This window comes from Danio rerio, chromosome 18, assembly GCF_052040795.2.
Source record: "Danio rerio strain M-AB ecotype USA chromosome 18, GRCz13ab, whole genome shotgun sequence".
Lineage (NCBI taxonomy): Eukaryota > Metazoa > Chordata > Actinopteri > Cypriniformes > Danionidae > Danio > Danio rerio.
In genome coordinates this window covers 3,200,908-3,222,093 of record NC_141038.1, presented here as the reverse complement: position 1 = coordinate 3,222,093, position 21,186 = coordinate 3,200,908, and positions in this window count along the sequence as shown.

Genomic DNA, 21,186 nt, shown 5'->3' with positions numbered 1-21,186 from the left:
ATCTGTACTGGGCTACCACTATTGACCCTGATTAGTGGTAAAATAACCTGTCTTTTAACAAAGACTAATACTTTCCTGCAGGTTTGACGCAGACTAAACTAAACCGTCTGAGGCCAGTTTTACTTAATAAACATTCCCTCACCTAAACTCGTCGCGAGTGAGACAGAGAAACTGAAAGCATGTCTGAACAATTGTTTTTGTTTTGTTTTTTGTCTGAAAAATTCTTTTTGAAACTTATTTCGTTTGGTATAATTTGTTGGTTATTTCAGTGTATTTTTGTTGGTCAGTTATCCACAAAATAAACAAGAAGATTTGAGGTGAAGTTCAAAACAAGGTTCGCTTATATGCTTCAGCGCACAAACTGACAAAACGTCTGTTAAATAACATAAATTTATTATTTTATTTATTAACATAAATAAAATGACAGTGAAATATTCTGTTTCAGAGTAGCCTATATTAGGCTGAATCATTTTCTGTTAATGACAATCCATATTGCACCCGTCATTTTCACTTGTATTAATTTAATCAACTAATTTGTCCACCATAGTGGTCAACACTATGAGCCAGGCTTTACAAACTATTAGCAGCACATAATGTATTCAGCTCGGAAGAATAAACTCAGTCGGAAGGAAGATGAGAACAATTTTACGGTGCGGCACACGTCGCTTCTGCGCAGCCTGTGCTCTTGATGAAGCGCTTGATGCATCACTGAGACACAGGCGCAGGCCTCCGGTATCTGCGGACACTTTCAAAACAGCAGCACAAAGGGAAGAAATCAGTGCGTTGCGGATTTGTCCAATGTGTTATTGAGCCTTTTCTAATTTCAACTTTCAGGTATAGGGCCTACTTTGTGTGTGAAGAGCAGGTAATAACCCTCTCTACTCCAGTGTTGCGAATGCGATCGGCCGATCTAACAGACAGCGATCAACTCCATGTTACAGGTCAAAATGAACCCATTTAATGCAGAGCTAAATGCATTTCTCCACTGATTATTAAAACTAGCAGGAACAAACAGTCTTGGAGAAAGTTTTTGGTGTTGTCATGAGCGCGACACGCAGTTTGAATTGTGAATTAATGAAGAATGACTGACGGGCGCAGCGGCGGGAAGCGCTGAACTTTATTTATTTTATTTGTTTATTTGGCAGGGACAGTGTACATTAATTAGCATTTCTGCCAATGCACCAGAATTAGCCCGAAGACTATTTTTCATCTGTTGTCCCTTTCAAAAGTTTTAATAAATACTAATGGCTTCTGATAATACACAGGCCTTTTAAAGCAAAACAAAAGAATTGCATCATTTAAAGCAGTTTTAAATATAATTAAGTTCTTGCAAAAAGCTTATAAAAGCCTCATGAAAGTGTTTTTTAAGCTCATAAATGCACCATAAACGTCACCTTTTAAGCTCATAAATGCATCAGAATTTCAGAAATTCTTACATACAGCGTATAAAAGCATCATAAAGGTCATTTTTAAGCTCATAAATGCATCAAACTTCAGAAATTCTTACCAAAAAAGCTTACAAAAGCATCCTAATTAAGCTCATTAATGCATCATAAACTTCAGAAATTTTTATAAAACGATTATATAAGCTCTATAAAAGGCGTTTTTAGCTCATAATTGCATCGTTAAGTTCAGAAATTCTTACAAAAAGCTTATAAAAGCATCATAAAGGTAATTTTTAAGCTCATAAATGCATCAAACTTCACTGAACATGAGTTTAAGCACTTTAATATTCATCTGTGCTTCACATTAAACTATAGAATGAGCTTCAGAACATTTGGGATATAGTAGGCCTGCATGACAGCTTTCCATTGCCTTATAACAGGCTACCTTCATGGCTTTTGTTGGCTTATAAACACAGAGTATAGTTCATGCGCAAGATCGGATTTGGATCAGTACTAGCTGGCTGATACCCGATCCAGTAAAGATATGCAGTATCCAACCGATATCCGATCCAAGTATCATACTTAACCACGCCCCTCCAACTGTCAGTCGTTATGACAACAATCAGAAACAGTGAGGAGGAGGAGTTAGGTCCTTATAACTCTCCCCAAAACCTTTTCCCCCGTCTTTCTGAATGAAATGCCTACGTTGCCACATCCAATCAGCTCGCAGTAGAAAAAACAAGCCACGCCTTCTCTCATTTACCATTCTGTTCCTCTATAAACTGTGCAACAATTAAAAAAAAAAAACCTTCGCAGCTTCCAGTTCATGTGGACTTTATATCACTGGTAGACCTCAAAAGGTTAACCAATACTTCAGTTCTGTGGTTGTCCACTTCCCGACAGTCATTCAGGTAATAACAGTGAAGTAAAAGAGCCACACAATGTCCCCAGGAGTGGGAGTGAAATACACCAGTATTTTAACAAAGAAACTTATTAGGAAAGTAAGTATCAGAACACACTGTGCCGGCCTGCAGGGAGATGCTCATAATATTGTGACTCGCTGAGAGGAAATTCATGCCTCGGTGGGAACCTGCCTAATTATGCTTTTCTAGTGCACTTCACCACAGTGTGACAAAACTCACATAAAGCGCAAACACACACACAGCCGTACGTTCTCTTTAACCTTGGGAATGCTGAAAGAGTTGAGGACGACTGCTCCAGCTGTGCTTCACAACTCAGTCCAGCTGCACACCATCACTGTCTAAAAAATGATAATAAATACCTGGGTTTAAAGAGACCATATGAAGCTGTGTGAGGGGGTTTTGTCACAGAACAAACTTATATTAAATGGACAGTTCAACCATTATTCACTTAATTTACAGACCCTCTGGCCATTCAAAATTTGATATTTATTTTACCATCAATGTGATCCTTGATGATTCATAAATTGCAAGTCGACAGCTACTGATTATTTGAGAGTCAAAAGTTTTAATAAGTACTCATGGCTTCTGATAATACACAGGTCTTTTTAAGCAAAACAGAAGAATTGCATTATTTAAAGCAGTTTTAAATATAATTAAGTTCTTGCAAAAAGCTTATAAAAGCGTCATGAAAGTGGTTTTTAAGCTCATAAATGCACCATAAACGTCACCTTTTAAGCTCATAAAGGCATCAGAATTTCAGAAATTCTTACATACAGAGTATAAAAGCTTCATAAAGGTAATTTTTAAGTTCATAAATGCATCAAACTTCAGCAATTCTTACAAAAAAAAGGTTATAAAGCATCCTAATTAAGCTCATAAATACATCATAAACTTCAGAAATTTTTATAAAACGTTTATAAAAGCACCATAAAAGGCGTGTTTAGCTCATAATTGCATCGTTAAGGTAAGAAATTCTTACAAAAAGCTTATAAAAGCGTCATAAAAGTAGTTTCTAAGCTCATGAATGCATCATAAAATTTGGAAATTCTTATAAAAAGCTTATAAAAGCATTAAGCTCATAAGTGAATCCTAAACGTATCATAATGCATCATAAACTTCAAAAGCTCTTACAAAGAGCTCATAAAAGTAGTTTCTAAGCTAATAAATGCATCATAAACTTCGGAAATTCTTATAAAAAGCTTATAAAAGCATCCTAATTAAGCTCATAAATGAATTGTAAACGCATCATAAACTTCAGACAAAAAGCTCATAAAAGCATCATAAAAGTATATTTTAAGCTCATAAATGCACCATAAAAGTTGTTTTTAAGCTCATAAATGCATCATAAACTTCAGAAATTCTTACAAAAAAAAGCTTATAAAGCATCCTAATTAAGCTCATAAATGCATCATAAACTTCAGAAATTTTTATAAAAAGCTTTTAAAAGCATTAAGCTCATAAATGAAACACTAAACGCATCATAACGCATCATAAACTTCAAAAGCTCTTACAAAGAGCTCATAAAAGTAGTTTCTAAGCTAATAAATGCATCATAAACTTCGGAAATTCTTATAAAAAGCTCATAAAAGTATCCTAATTAAGCTCATAAATGTATCATGAACTTACAAAATTCTTACAAAAAGCTTATAAAGTGTGATGGAAGTAGTTTTTAGGCTCATAAATGCATAATAAAGTTCAGAACTTCAGAATTCTTTACAAAACGATTATAAATGCATCATAAAAGTTGTTGTAAGCTCATGAATGCATTATAAATTTCAGAAAATCTTACAAAAAGCTTATAAAAACATTATAAAAGTAGTTCTTAAGCTTGTAAATGCATTATAAACTTCAAAAATTCTTACAAAAAAAGCTTACAAAAGCATCATAATTAAGCTCATAAATGAATTGTAAACGCATCATAAACTTCAGACAAAAAGCTCATAAAAGCATCATAAAAGTATATTTTAAGCTCATAAATGCACCATAAAAGTTGTTTTTAAGCTCATAAATGCATCATAAACTTCAGAAATTCTTACAAAAAAGCATATAAAGCATCCTAATTAAGCTCATGAATGCATCATAAACTTCAGAAATTTTTATAAAAAGCTTATAAAAGCATTAAACTCATAAATGAATCCTAAACGTATCATAATGCATCATAAACTTCAAAAGCTCTTACAAAGAGCTCATAAAAGTAGTTTCTAAGCTAATAAATGCATCATAAACTTCGGAAATTCTTATAAAAAGCTTATAAAAGCATCCTAATTAAGCTCATAAACGTATCATGAACTTACAAAATTCTTACAAAAAGCTTATAAAAGCATGATGGAAGTAGTTTTTAGGCTCATAAATGCATAATAAAGTTCAGAACTTTAGAATTCTTTACAAAACGATTATAAATGCATCATGAAAAATAGTTTTTAAGTTATAAATGCATCATAACAGTTGTTGTAAGCTCATGAATGCATTATAAATTTTAGAAATTCTTACAAAAAGCTTATAAAAGCATTATAAAAGTAGTTCTTAAGCTCGTAAATGCATTATAAACTTCAAAAATTCTCACAAAAAAGCATCATAGTGAAGCTCATAAATGAATCATAAATGCATCATAAAGTTTTGACAAAAAGCTCATAAAAGCATCATAAAAGTTGTTTTTAAGCTTATAAATGCATCATAAACTTTAGAAATTATTTTTAAAAAGATGATAAAAGCATCATAAAAGTAGTTTTTAAGCTCATAAACGCATCATTATCTTTAGAAATTCCTACAATATAGCTCATAAAAGCATCCTAGTAGTTTTTAAGCACATAAATTCACCATTAAAGTCATTTTTAAGCTCATAAATGCATCAAAAACTTCAGAATTTTTTACAAAAAGCTTAAAGCACGATGAAAGTAGTTTTAAAACTCATAAATGCATCATAAAGTTCAGAACTTCTTACAAAAAGCTTATAAAAGCATCATAAAAGTAGTTTTTAAGCTCATAAAAGCACCGTAATAGTTGTTTTTAGACTCATAAATGCATCATAAAGTTCCGAAATTCGTACAAAAAAAAGCGTATAAAGCATCATAAAAGTAGTTTTAATGCACCCATAATTTGCGTTTAATTTACACACCCTCAGGCCGTCCTAAATGTTGTTTTTACATCAATGTGATCGATAATTTATAAATGGCAATGGTCAAGAATCTATAAATCTATAAACAAGTATAAAAAGAATTGTACTTGTGGCTTTAGATAATACACAGACGTCTTATAAGGCTAAACAAAAACAAACAAATTATTTACAGCAGTTTTACCTTTCACAGCCTCGACAAACAGATTCAGAGGTTGTAAATGGACTGTAAATGTTGTTTGTCTTCTTTTGTGCCTTGTACTAAGAACTAATGGTGCAACTATAAGAGGCATCAGGTTAAGTACTGGCCTACAACCAAATTAAATAATAGTTAGTGAGCCACCGGTGTGGATTTACGGAGGACTTCATTCAGACGGACGGTAATGAGGAGGTTTTTGGGCTGCAGGTGTCGATTCTGAGGGTGAAATAAAGGCTAAACTGCTCTGTGTCGACTGCTAATTGAATTGATTTCTGTAAATGTCACTGTTATTGTTAAGCAGCTGTTGCTGGAGAGGCTATAATGGGTTCCACTGCAAAGCAAATGTTCAGATTATATTTGAAAATCGATTCACTGGAACACAAATCGTTCTGAAAACAACACAACGGTGATCTTACATAATATGATCCTCGCTTTGACCTAAAGATGCTCCTGATATAAATGTCATTGATCCAGAGTAAATTTAAAGGTGTCCCTTTATGCTCCTAGTTGTATTTATCAAGCTCTCGTGTATTGGTGGTTCAACAATTGTTCATATAGTTGACATTATTACAGAACCTTTCTAAAAAGCTCATAAATGCATCACAAAAGTAGTTTTTTAGCTCATAAATCCATCATAAACGTCTGAAATTCTTGTAAAAAGCATACAAAAGCATCTTAAAAGTATTTTTAAGGGCACCATAACAGTAGTTTTTAAGCTCATGAATGCATCATAAAAGTAGTTTCAGCTCATAAATGTACACTGAAAAAAGAGTTGCATGCAGAACTGTTGCAAACAATTTATTTGTGTTGAATTTAAACAACAAATTAAGTTTAATAATGTTTAACTTAATTTGTTTGTTTAAATTTAGCCCAAATAAATTGTTTACAACCACTCAACGTAAAAAATTTGAGTAAATTCAAGGAATCCAAGGATCTTTGAATAATTTTTTTTCAGTGTATCATTAATGTCAGACTGTCTTACAAAAAGCATCTTTAGTTTACACTTGTAAATGCCTTATAAAGGTAGTTTTTAAGCTCATAAATGCATCATAATCTTCAGAACTGCAGAAAAACTAATAAATGCGTCATAAAAGTAGTTTAAACTTATAAATGGGTATTAAACTTCAAAAATCCTTTCAAAAAGATGTAAAAAGCATCATAAAAGTAGTATTTAAGCTCATAAATACATCATAACAGTAGTTTAAGCTCATAAATGCATCATTAACATCAGACTGTCTTACAAAAAGCATATAAAAGCATCATAAAAGTAGTTTAAGCTTATGAATAAATTCTAAAAGAAGTTTTAAGCTCATAAATGCATCATGAACATCAGAACTTCTTACAAAAAGCTTATAAGAGCATCATAAAAGTAGTTTTAAGCGCATAAATGCATCATAATTTTCAGAACTTCAGAAATCATTCAAAAAGATCATAAATGCATCATAAAAGTAGTATTTAAGCTCATAAATGCATATTGGTGGTTCAACAATTTTTCATATAATTGACATATTACAGTTCCTTTCGCTTGCACAAACGTTTTGATTAATTCTATTTGATTAAGCTCCGCCTTCCAATATAATGTAATAGGTTGTAATTTGTTTGGCTGTGGTTGGCGTTGTGATTGGCTAACAGTTTTTTAAGCTTATAAAGGGATCATAAACTTTAGAAATCCTTAGAAAAAGATTATACAAGCATCATAAAATTAGTATTTAAGCTCATAAATGTATCATAAAATTAGTTTAAGCTCATAAATGCATTAATAACGTCAGACTGTCTTACAAAAAGCATCATTAAAGTAGTTTACGCTTGTAAATGCCTTATAAAGGTAGTTTTTAAGCTCATAAATGCATCAAAACAGTTGTTGTAAGCTCATGAATGCATTATAGAACTTCAGAGCTGCAGAAATCCTTACAAAAAAACTAATAAATGCATCATAAAAGTAGTTTAAACTTATAAATGGATCATAACCTTCGGAAATTCTTTCAAAAAGATGAAAAAAGCATCATAAAAGTAGTATTTAGGCTCATAAATACATCATAACAGTAGTTTAAGCTCATAAATGCATCATTAACATCAGACTGTCTTACAAAACGCATATAAAAGCATCATAAAAGTAGTTTAAGCTTATAAATACATTATAAAAGAAGTTTTTAAGCTCATAAATGCATCATAACAGTAGTTTTTCACCTCATAAACGCATCATAAATTTCAGAAGTTCTTACAAAAGCTTATAAAAGTAGTTTCTAAGCTTACAAATGCATCATAACAGTAGTTTATACAATGTAAAAATATTTTGGAACTTGCAAAATCTGAAATCAGTTCAAAAATAATTAAATGAATTTTTATTTCCAAAATTAAATCTAAATGCTATAAACGTTTTAGAATCCTTATTCAACCTCTTGCCAAAAAAAATAAATATGTTGTTTTTTTGAAAGGGATTTTTGTTCATGCAGCTCTTCTGAAACCATACAACAGATTTTTCATAAGACACAAAGCAACATTTTTCATTATTCATATATTGTATTCATAACTTATAGCAGCATTGCATCAGTTTTGACTTCAAAGTTTCTGAACGCCGCTGGATTTTCATCAATACTACTTTTATTTTCCTCAGAAGAAAGAAAGTTGTGAAGGTTTGGATCTTCATATTCATCTGAAATATTCCTTCAAATCAAGCTATTCCAATGATTTTCTGTCATGTGGTGATGCTGAACTGATCTGTTATTTCCACAAACGGCCCCTTGTGAAACATTCAAGGTGTTTGAGAGAATAATGTGTGCGTTTTCTCTCAAAACGGGGACAATAATTCCAGATCATTACAGAGACAGAAAACACAAAATCTAAGCATAAAATCAAACTCATGCACGAACTTAAAAGCGTTCTGTGTGTGTGTGTGTGTGTGTGTGTGTGTGTGTGTGTGTGTGTGTGTGTGTGTGTGTGTGTGTGTGTGTGTGTGTGTGTGTGTGTGTGTGTGTGTGTGTGTGTGTGTGTTTGTAAAAGGACTTTAAAATAAAAAGAAATTAGTATGAGACAACATTTCCCCATGCAGTGATATTTTAGTGCTACTTATATATTAGTTTTGTATCTATACAGTGGGGTAAAAAGTATTCAACGCGTCATGTTTTTTTCCTAGGAATGATATTTCTAAGGAGCTGTTGAAATGGAATTGAACCAGGTTTTGGTGAAAAGCCAAACAATATTAACATAAAAATAAAACAAAACAAACACATTGTGAAAAATGAGTTCTGTGCAATAACAATGGAATGACACAAGGAGACAGTGCTGAACTACTGAAACGTATTTCAAGAGTTCACACTTAGTTACTGCTTGATAATAATAGCAGATTTGGCGTGCTGTCCTGGGAGAGAACCCTGAGCTCGGAGATACAGTAGATGACCCAAGGGCTTCCGCCTGGTCAATGAGCATGTAAGGGGGTACAGGGATCAGGTAGTTCTCGAGAACTCCCCCTGTTAACGGAGGAAAGGTGGAGATGGGGTTGATGCGGGTATTCTTCATGAAATGAAGATGAGGTAATAATGCTAGTTGGGCTATTTATAGTGAGCTTGGAATGATCTGATTGGCTTACCAATACTTTATATAAAAGTTTTTTTAATGATGGCAGCTTAAAGACACCTCTCATATGGAGAATTTTCTCACAGACTTCAACAGAATGTCAAAATCTTGATGGTTCTGTGGTTCTCGTCTGTCAAATCTGAGCTTTATTTTGTATTTTCTATTAGATTCAGCTCAGGTGATTGCAATCTAGGCTCATTCTGAAAACGTAGCCCCATGGACGTTTCTGGAGACTGCGAAATACGTCCCAGGAGGAATACGCCCGTGCTGTTCTTGCGTGAACCCACCAGAGGCTGTTGTCAAACGACCATCTGTCTGACTGGCTGAATGATTGACTGGGCGACCGGCCAATCGGCTGACCCACCCTCCTCCTTCCCTGAACCAAACCAATTTTACAGATTGACCCGCCCATCTGCTAAACTCAACCAACAATTTTCAAAAGCCGTCCAGAAAAAGAAAAGCCCTCATCTGATTTTACCACGTTTTCAGATTTTACGACATTCTCACCCTGTTACGAACTCGTTCACTTTATTTTTTAGATTTTGTTTTTGTCTTACCTGATTTCTGGAACCGCTCTTCCCCGGACCCAACCCTGATCGTCGTCACTGAGCTGACTGGACAACCTGGTTGCGGCAAGAAAGCCCTCCACACGGAGATAAGTGTTCGGCCGGTACGCGCCAAAAGGAACGACGTCATACCGTCCTGTATCGTTCGCTTAAAAAATGAAATGCAGCCATACCTACTACCTGCTACATAATTCGCGGCCTCCAGAAATGTCCGCAGGACTACATTTTCACAATTAGCCTGGGTTGGCTGATTGGCTGGGCTATTCTACAGCTTGATTTTCTTTCTCTGAAAGCATCTGAGAGTCTCCTTGGCTGTGTTTTGGATCATTGTCTTGCTGAAATGTCCACCCTGGGTTAATCTTCATCCTCCTGCTAATGTAGATGCTGGACTGAATCAGCTGATATTAATTTACACTGAGGAGGAGCAGAGGCTTGCTGAAGAACTACTGAGAGGTTTCAGCTGCTGTCTGGGCTTTCACTGCCAAACTACACCTCCCTTTCTTCATGTGTTCAATACTTTTTCCTTGTGTCATTTCAGTTTATTACACAAAACTTAATTTGTAAACTAACTGATATTGTTTTCTTTGCATATATGAATTACTTTGGTTGTTATCAACATCTGCGGAAAAATGTAAGTCAACAGCACCTTTAGAAATAAGCTTTCTGAGAAAAATGGTGACGATTTTAAAATACGTACTTCCCTCACCTATATATGAAGATTTTAAATGCAAAAACTTCTAAATGCTGCTTGATATTTTTCTCTAAAATTAGCATTTTTTTCAGACTCCTGTCTGTTGTCTTAGTAATTTTCCATTAATAGCTATGTAAACGTTCTTTCCATTGCCTTTAAAGTGAAATAACCGAACATAAACAAGGGAGGCTGGGACAATTTATACGGTGGCCGGGAAGTGCAAAACAACATTACAAAGTGTAAAACACTTTTACAAAGCTCGAGACAAATTTACATTTTGAAAGCATTTTTTACCTATCATCAGACATAATAGGAAAAACAATTTTACAAAGGACGAAACAAATTTACATTTTAGAAAAAAAATTAACAAGACGCAAAACACTTTTACAAGTCATGAAACAAATTTACAATTACAGATTCCTTACAGAAAGGGAATGTACCACACACCAGAGGTGACGTGGAATGTACCACACACACTGGAAAATATCAATAATGTCCAGCTCATGTGTGACTTTGTAGACAGATTTCCGGGAGTCTACAACTATAAAAATAATGGTTTGACAGACTGCGATAAAACACATAGAGCTATTCTGAGAAAATATCAGCGTGAGAGTATGTAGAAACATGTAAACAATCAAAGCACGGCATATGTTGACTGATAAAGATATCAAAACCGTCTTCAACCTGTTGACCCAAGTAGCTCAGTTAGATAGGTCGGTTAATACTCCCGCAGAACCTATTGACTTGGGTTCAAATCCCGTTGATGACATGTCAATTATAATTATTTCTTTACATTAATTTTGGTTCATACTGTTCTGCTACACAGATATTAAAATCAATAATGTTTACTCTGACACCAAGTAATAGGAATCAATATTCGGTATGGGCATGTTTTGTTAATGTAAAAAAGTGACGAATCGGCCAATCTGCAAACGTGAATAGTTTACATCTAAAAGGGGCCTCAGTTAACATTGACACCAGTTAAACTGTAACACCGGCTTCATTAAGTTTACTGTTAAGAGTCCTCAAGCAGATGTTTACACCGTGTAGACATGACATCATGTTCATGATTACAGCGTACGAGTGGCCCTTGTTAAAATATTGAACACATTGATGCAGTATGTCTGGTGTTTCCGTCTGCTCTGCGTACTTTATAAACTCCAAACACCGACCACACATAAAGCTAAACTGCGTTAAGCTGCTCATGTGTTTGCCACAAAATGGGCAAAACAACCCTCGACCGCTGTCCATGTTCGGTCACCATAAACTTTGTTTACACCATGTACTCCACAGCACGAATTTAACGTGCTCACCAACAACAACTTTTCCCCGCGTCACTCTCGCTGTGGTACATTCCACGTCACTTCCGGTGTGTGGTACGTTCCCTTTCTGTGAGGAATCTGTAATTGTAAATTTGTTTCGGGACTTGTAAAAGTGTTTTGCGTCATGTTAATTTTTTATTAAAATGTAAATATGTTTGGTCCTTGGTAAAATAGTTTTTCCTATGTAATTTCGTCTGATGATGAGTAAAAAATGTTTTCAAAATGTAAATTTGTCTGGAGCTTTGTAAAAGTGATTCACACTTTTTAATGTTGTTTTGCACTCCCCGGCCACCGTAAATTTAAGATGGCTAAGATAATTGGAGATGGTTTTTGCATCTAAACACTTATATATAAATGTTTATATTAAATTTATATATTAAACATTTAATTTTTGTATTAGTGTTATTTAAATTCATGTTTTAGTTTTAGTTTTCCTTGGTTATTAGCTAAAATAAAATGTTTAATATTTAAAGATTCTCTTTTATGTTAAATTTATATCGTTTCGAGTAATGTGTTTTAGTGATTTGTGTTTTTCATGAATGACTGGAAGGAAAGCTCCAGCTTACTAACTAACCAGATGAAAAAAAAAGTATTAAAATACATGTCCTAAATTTTGGTAAAAGGGAGACGAGCGAGAGAGAAAGAGAGAAAGTGGGTCATCAGGCCTACAGAGACTCAAACACTCACTGATGTGGAACAAAAAGAAGAGGAAGAGGAAGTGTGTGTGTGCACAAAACGCATACGCACAAATGCAGACACTCACTGGCGCACATACATAAAGAACAAACACAAACTCATTCACTGAAATATATACACACGCACACATGCACACCCCTCACTCACTGGCATACATAAAGGTACACACACAAACTCACATATACACACACAGATACTGTACACGATCAGACACACACAAAATAGTGCACACACTGACAAATGAATAAACACACAGACACACTCATTCACTGACATAGTATACACACACATGCACACACTCACTGACACACACAAATACCCTCACTCACTGCTATACATAGAGGCACATAGACACACAAACAAAAGCCTGCAAAAACACACGTGCACACACACATGCATACATTCATGCTCAGTGACACAAACAACATACTCACAAAACTTGCATACACTGATAAATGCACACTCACAAGGACACGGTCACTCACTGACACAAACAAATGCACCGGCAAACATACAATGACACATAAAAAACACACACACTCACAAATGCACACCCACACACATTTATACGCACTCACTAAAGCACAAACTCACTGACACACACAATATACACACTAATGCCGAGTTCAGACTACATGATTTTCAAAGTAGTCATGTCACAGATGTTTTCACACTGCATGACTATCTGGGCTAGCGTTTCGTCGCTGCTTTGTTTACACTGCAAGATGGATCGGCGACAGAGACTTTCACATTGGATGACTTTACTATAGGAATAATCGCCGACAAGTTCGTCCAAACTTCGTCTCACAGCCAAAAGCACGTCGTATATCTTTTGTTATTAACTACATAATGAGAAAGAAGCCTTTAATGGGGTAGAACATGTACATGTTTGCTCACCAGGGCCCGGTTTTTCAAAAGTAATCCACTAGGATTTTGGATAAGGGATTGGATCAAATCTTGAAAATGGGTTTTTCAAAAGAAAAAACGGATTACGTAATCGGATTAGATCACGTAATCCAATCTTGGTTTTGATCCGGATCAAACCTTTAGTTTGGGTTTATCAGACCTTTTTTGTAGGATCTGGATCTTTTTGATCTAAAAAACCTGGATTAAACTGATCCCATCAGAAGGGTGGATTTAGCGTGGATTTCATGTCCAAAATGTAATGAAAACTTAAAAAATGTATTAAATAATACTATTTTTGGATCATGCAGTATCTTACGAGATATACTATTTAACATAAGGTTTTAATTTTATTTGTTCATCTGTCAGGCTATAGTGAGTATAGGCTTTAACGTATTCAGCCTTTCAGTATAGGCCTACAGCAAAGTAGAAAGAGTTTGGCCTCATAAAATAATCCCCCAAACAGCTGTCAAAACTGACCAAAAACAATAAATTTTATTCTGTCACTAATTGATATATATATTCATCACAATGGAAAATATTTTTCTTTTTATAATATTTATTAGTGATGCATGCAATGATTGAATGGCAATCGCTGATTTTTTAAATCACTTTCAACAATTGCAAAAAGAGACTGAAAGGGCAGAAGCACAGCTTCGTCTGGCAGAGAAACAACTGACTCTAACCAAACTGCAGCAAACCAAGGCCAATGACTTGAGATTCGCCTCCTAAAGGCTGCGCTCAGACAAGCTGGTCTCTCCACATCAGATGAGGAAGTCTGAAATTATTGTGGAGTTTTTGACATTAAGTCTTTTTTTTTTTATTTACATCTATATTTGAAACTTATTATAAATATCCTCAATGTACAGTGTTGTAGGTCTCAGATGAGTGGACTGCTGAAAGAGGATGGGGTGGGATTTTTCGTGTTTTTATTATTTATTATTATTATTATTTTAATAATTATTAAAAATTTTTTAGTTTTCATTTCAAGTAAAAATAAAGTTAAATTGGCCCCACGCTGGCTATACTACTTGTCGCTCTTTACATATCTCTAGTTCTACATTGTGATGTCCTATCCTGTTTGAGCACTGGTTATCCAGATTTAGTGATCCTGAAAAGTTCCTATCCGGATCAGATTGATCCAATCCGATGTTGCTTTGAAAAACTGGCTCAAAAAGTAAGCTGGATTACGTGATCACGGATCGCAAAAACAGGATTACTAAATCTGGATCAATTTTATCTGGATTAAACCGTTTGAAAAACCGGGCCCTGGGTTTAAAGGGAATTAGCCATTTCTCCTCAACGTTGATAAACTAATTTCTTTCTGTATCAAACGTCAAACAGACACGGTTGCTCCTGAGTCCTGTCAAACCTCCACTAGTTTTTCCTCCATTTCGTGGGTCCAAATAAACCGAAAAAAGAGCGCTGTTAACTTCTCCCCCAGCCTCCCGCTGGCCTGCAGCAGGTATACACACACGCACACACAAGTGAATGCCGCTCTCTCATTGGCTGTAGGCGATCGCTGATGTTATTTTCAGTCAAAACTCAATTCACACGGCATGATGTGAATCGCTGACAGCTCCAGATATTCAGCACGCCAAATATCTTACAGGCATCGGCGACTCATCGGCGATTCTCTCAGATCGCGTCTTTGATAGTTCATACTGTGTGATTGTCACTCACGTGCACGAGCAGCGATTTGCCTGTGATTTCAGGCATTTGTCGGCGATTTCTCAAAACCTGTCGGCAAGCCAAAATCGGGGCTAAAATCACGCAGTCTGAACTAGGCATAACTCGCTCTCATGCAGAATTCACCCACATCTACAACACACTGATTGGTAGGGCTCTACTTTAAAGATCTAAGCGCAAAGTCTAAAGTGCATGGTGCAAAAGTATGAAGGCAGAGTCGGAATCCCCTTTCGCTGTTTTAAAGATGGTCTAACAGGGTTGTGCTTATTCTCTAAATGAGTTCTGGGTGTGTGTTTTGATCATATTGTGCATTAAATCAATCAGAGTCTCATCTCCCATTCCCTTTAGGAGTCAGTTGCATCGCGTCATGGTGCATTTGCTATTAACATGGCGGACTTTGTAAGTGTAAAAACTGAAGGCTTCACTAGCAATAAAACAGTTAAACAGAGCATCTGCAGTGCCAGGATAAAGAACGAGCCTCCACCATTCAGCATCTTTACTTTCTCTTTACTTTACTTTATACTCCTTTACTTTGGTGGAGTAAGGAAACGGTGGAAACTCACTCAACTGAAGGCATCCATCAGCCTACATATTTAATTTAGTTTGTTAAGCGCAGAGATTTGTTTCAAAACTATTTCTAAATTCAGTTCAAAGAAGTAAATAAACAATAATAACAAAGTGTGGTCAAAACACAGTCATCTATGTGTCAGCTAAAACACCGTGCCAGGCAGGTGAGCAACTGACCCAGGCTTTAAAACCCATTTTAAGATGGCTGGAGTGTGCTCATTTAACGTTTAATGTCAAGAAAACAGTTTCTATGTGCTTTTCTATAAGAAATAGGCCTGTACGGGATACATTTGAGGTGCTGATAAAAAATTAAGTTATTAAAGAAGTGAATGAATTTAAGTATCTTGGCATAACTTCATTTAAAATTTGATAGTCATGTTAAAAATATAAGTAAGAAAGTTAAGCCAAGTTTAAACTGTTTACGTTTTAATAGAAGGTTTTTAACATACCAAACTGCAAAATGAAACATGCACACGATGATATTCTCTCACTTGACGGATTGCATTACATCTTGGTCACAAGCCTCTTTAACAACATTGAAGTCTATTGACTCAATATATAGACAAGCAGTTAAAATGATGGACTGAAAGCCTATGCGATGGCATCACAGTGAAGTTTTACGTAAACATAACCTTTTTAGTTTTGATAGTTTTATTAAATGTAATTATCTTAAATTGGTTTTTAAATGTTTAAATAATCATGTTCCAATCCTGTTTTCTGATCTAATCAGTCGGCATCAAACCTGAGGGTCCCACTTTATATTAAGTGTCCTTAACTACTATGTACTTGCATCAAAAAATAAATACAATGTACTTACTGTGTTTATAATGTATTTGAGAACACTTGTGGCGCTCTTAAGTTGGGATAGGGGTTGGGTTAGGGACAGGTTTGGTGGTGTGGGTAGGTTTAAGTGTGGGTTAGGGTGCAGGGAATGGTCAGCAGTGTATTTACAAATGTAATTACAGAAGTTAAATACAGATGTAATTACATACAGGTATTTAATCAAGCATAAGTACACAATAAATACATGTATTTACACAACAAGTATATTAATTCCTGTGTAAGTACATATTAGTTAAGGCCACTTAATATAAAGTGGGACCAACCTGAGTTACACAGGCAACTGCTAATGGTGACTGTCTAGTGCCAAAGTGTAAGAGCTCCTTTGCTCAATCCGTCTTCTCTGTAAAGGGAGCCAAACTGTGGAATGATTTGCCGGTTAGCCTAAAATCAGAAAGTAATCTAAATATGTTTAGTGGTGCTCTTAAAAGGTGGTTAGAATCAAAATAGTCTACTGTTAGTTGGTTGGATCATGTCGCCTTTGCTTTTGCCTTCAGTAATTTTATGTAAAGAATGGTAATGTTGTCTATATGTTTTTATTATATTTCCATTTTGTCAATTTTTTAAGCTTCCTGTGGACAGGTGTTGAGAATTAGCAAGTTTCCTAAAACACTTACACAAATGCATTTGGTTGTCCAGTGTAATTGTGATGTCCATGTCAAATAAATAAATAAATAAATAAATAAACTAAGTTATATACAAACACTTCCTGTCATATGGTGATGTAGTCATCTCCAAAACCCGACAGGAGAACAAATCTAAACTTGTTTTTATTAAATCAATTATAATCATGCAGATAGTAAATAATACTGCTAATAATAATAACATTATACTAATGCAGATTATCATAAATAAACTGAAAATGCCCCTCAACATGAAGAAGGCATGGCGGCAGTGGACCCAGCCAGGGCTCGAACCCATTGCACCACCGTGCTGCCGGTTTATTATCATCTATTATTAATTAATTTTCATAAGAAGAATGATTTTACTTTAAAAAGAGAGTTTTACACTTTGGAAATCGAGTGATTTTCTCTATTAAAGTCATCAAAATTCCGTCAGTTGCATATTTTGTCAAATATTTCTTTCTTAAAGTTCACAAAACCCCCAAAAACACATCTCACACAACCTAAAGTCATGTACAAAAACTAAGAATAAAGACTCGCAAGAAGCTTTCAGCAGAAACCGTCTGCAGGGAATGTCGCTTTATTAAAATATAAGACTGTCCTTGTCCATCTATTGCTCGGCTGAGGATGATATGGGCATTATTATTTATTAAGAATAAAAACAAACAGACGCTCACGAATAAACACAGCCTCTGCAGTTTTCCACATTTCAGAATAAGCGCTGCTTGAGTAAAAAAAAAAATCTAGGCGAAGAACACAAGGACAGAGAGGAATCACCAGAACCTCCCTGAGGCCCCGGGGAGCCTGCTGCGCTTCACATTGGCATCAAGGTTAACAGTATCCCTGGATCAGTCCGGCAGGAGCAGGACAAATAACCCTATTACCGTGAAGAGGGAGATTACAGCAAGGAAAAACCTCCGGCTGTCGAATAACACAAAGCAGAGCCGGAGTGGAAATACAGTTGAAGTCAGAATTATTACTCCTCCTGAATTATTACCCAGCCTGTATATTTTTTGTTCAAAATTTCTGTGTTTTTTTTTCAACACATTTCTAAACATTCATTCATTCATTTTCTATTCGGTTGAGTCCCTTTATTAATCTGGGTTCGCCACAGCAGAATGAACCGCCAACTTATCCAGCATCTGTTTTTTACGCAGCAAATGCCCATCAAGCTGCAACCCAACTGGAAGGGCATCCACTAAATAAGACATGCTGGATAAGTTGTCGGTCAATTCCGCTGTGGCGACCCCTGAGAAATAAAGGGACTAAGCTAAAAAGAATGCGAATGAATAAATTGAATAAAGCAAATAAATATGCAAGTGTTTTTACTTTGCACATTTTATACAATGTGGTAATTCAAAGTAATTTTATGACAAAAAAATGCAATTAGAATAAAAAATGCAAAAAAAATACAAAAGTAATTTAAAAATGCTGAATAATTTCTATACAAATCTGACAAATATTAGGAAATTAAATTCATTAATACACTAACAAATAACAATAATTTTCTTGTCCCTTTATTAATCCGGGGTCACCACAGCGGAATGAACCGCCAACTTATCCAGCAAGTTTTTACGCAGCGGATGCCCTTCCAGCCGCAACCCATCTCTGGGAAACATCAACACACACATTCACACTCTCATACACTACAGACAATTTAGCCTACCCAGTTCACCTGTACCGCATGTCTTTGGACTGTGAGGCGAATGTGCTACCCACTGCACCACTGCCTCGCCTTAACAAATAACAAACAATCTGATATTTAATTTGACATTTTTCTATTAATAAATTTGTAAACGGCTTAGGGTTGCCGCTGGAAGGGCATCCTCTGCGTAAAACATATGCTGGATAAGTTGGCGGTTCATTCCGCTGTGGCGAAAAGTCGAAAAGAATTTGAAGGAATGAATATATAATTTGTTGTTTTTTACCCAGACATTTAAAAAGAATATATTTTAGAGCACAATCACAACCCCCTGAAACCACGATATTTATATCCAAGGTTATCATACTGTCAGAATCTTATATGGGATCAGCATCGAAAATACTTGCCTTCATTTTACTTGGTATCGGAACGATTGGAAACCAGTGATATCGCACATCACTAACATGCAGACTATACATGATACATGTAACAATATGGTAAAATGTACATTCAGCAAGTTTGTCTAGAAGCAAAAGTAAACATTAGATATAGTCGAAAAACATTGAAGAATTCAAATGGATTTTTCTGATATATTGTAAGTCGGCATGCACAGACAAAACTGAATGAACACCAGTGTCTCCTGATGAAAAATGTAGCTCTAATGAAGCGAAATGATCAGTCTGTGCATGAAACTAAACATTATTTACAACATTATTATCATTATTAATACACAGCCTCTGCAAAACATACTGGAGTCCATATTTACTGCACCAAAAAGTCATTTTTTACAGAGTGCTCGTTGTTTTAGAGGCTTATTCCTCCTGCGAAAGATCACTGCAGAGTTTGATAATAAATGCTGAACTCAGTGTTCTGTTTATGCTAAAATATAAAGGTGTTTTCTTTACATTTACGTGCACGAGGGACCAAATGTGAGCAAATGAAACCTTCACACCTGTGAGTCTTAATGCACGTGTCCCACAGGGATGTTCATTTTTATTGTTATGAATGTTTTACTGAATGCACGCTTCTTTGCATATTGCATCTGCATATTTTTACAGATTGAGATTGTGTTTTTGAGACTAAAGGCCGCCTGATATTCTCTCACGCTGACCTCCCAAAGCATCTGTTTTTAAAACTAAAATAAATCTTAGAGGAGAGGTGAGAGAATGAGGCTTTTCATTTCTCCAGATAGAAAGGCGTGAAAGCCTCCAGGAGACGATTACAGTACAAGTGTAAATAATCCCATCAATATTAGATGATCAAATGTAAATTACAGTGAGAAATTCTGAGATTAAAACCAACTGAAATAAAGCTTGGGTTAAAAAAATAATATTAAAAAGGCAGAGAAATCATTTGTGGGCAGCTCAGTGGTCAGCACTGTTGCCTCACAGCAAGAAGGCCACTGGTTGGAGTCCCGGCTGGGTCAGTTGGCATTTCTATGTGGAGTTTGCATGTTCTCCCCATGTTGGCTTGGGTTTCCTCTGGATGCTCTGGATGTCCAAACACATTCCCTATAGGTGAATTGAATAAGCTAATTGGCCAAAGTGTGTGTGTGTGTGTGTGTCATATAAAGAATGTATAGTTTTATACATTATATTTATCTTAAAAAAAAACTAGCTTAAATTAGCAAATAAAACACAAGATAGGCCTACTTGGCATTGAGGGGATGCCTCTCAGATGCTTTTAGAAGCCGTCATTCATTCATTCTCATAGTACTTAAGGTCTTGGTCTCTTGTTTATCCTCATAGCATCCACATGGGATAAAAGAACAGCATCTTAACTCTGTCTTTCGTGAAATGGTGTTGTCGTTTAGTGTATAGCACATCGGACTCATTCAAAGTAGCGTCGATGCGCAAAAAAAAATTACGAATGCATGTTACACTTCTGACTGCACATTGTGTTTTCTTTTTCTTATAATGCACAAAGTCTTGAGGTAAGGGAAGTTTCAATTGCCATTCAAAGATGGCCGGACAGGCTCATCCAGTTCATCAAACTCCGCCTTTTTAAAATGAAAGCGGAATAAACCAGTCTCCTCTTAAAAGTCGGCGTATCAGCGCACCGCTACATTGAAAACAGATGATTTGATTCACGTTTTCTGACTGGTTCTCAGGATATATCAGCTTTTGAGGTCAAAGGCAGGTGGCGTTTAGCGGCTTTTGCCAACAAACTGTTATTTCTGAATGCGCTGACGCTGCGATTTAGATGATTTGAAGCAAATCTATTTGTTGATGGTGTACTACGTGCCTAAAGCATTCACTCAATGTCATTATGTAATTTGTGGCGTTTAGTGGCATTTAGCGGCTTTTGCATCTGAACTCTTCATGTATTTGAACAAACACATGCTACTTTTAAAATAATAATAATAAACTATTAAACAACAGATGTAAACAATTATTATCTAGAAGGTTTTTGGGTGATGACTGAAATAAAAATTGTAGCAACCACATAGAGCAAC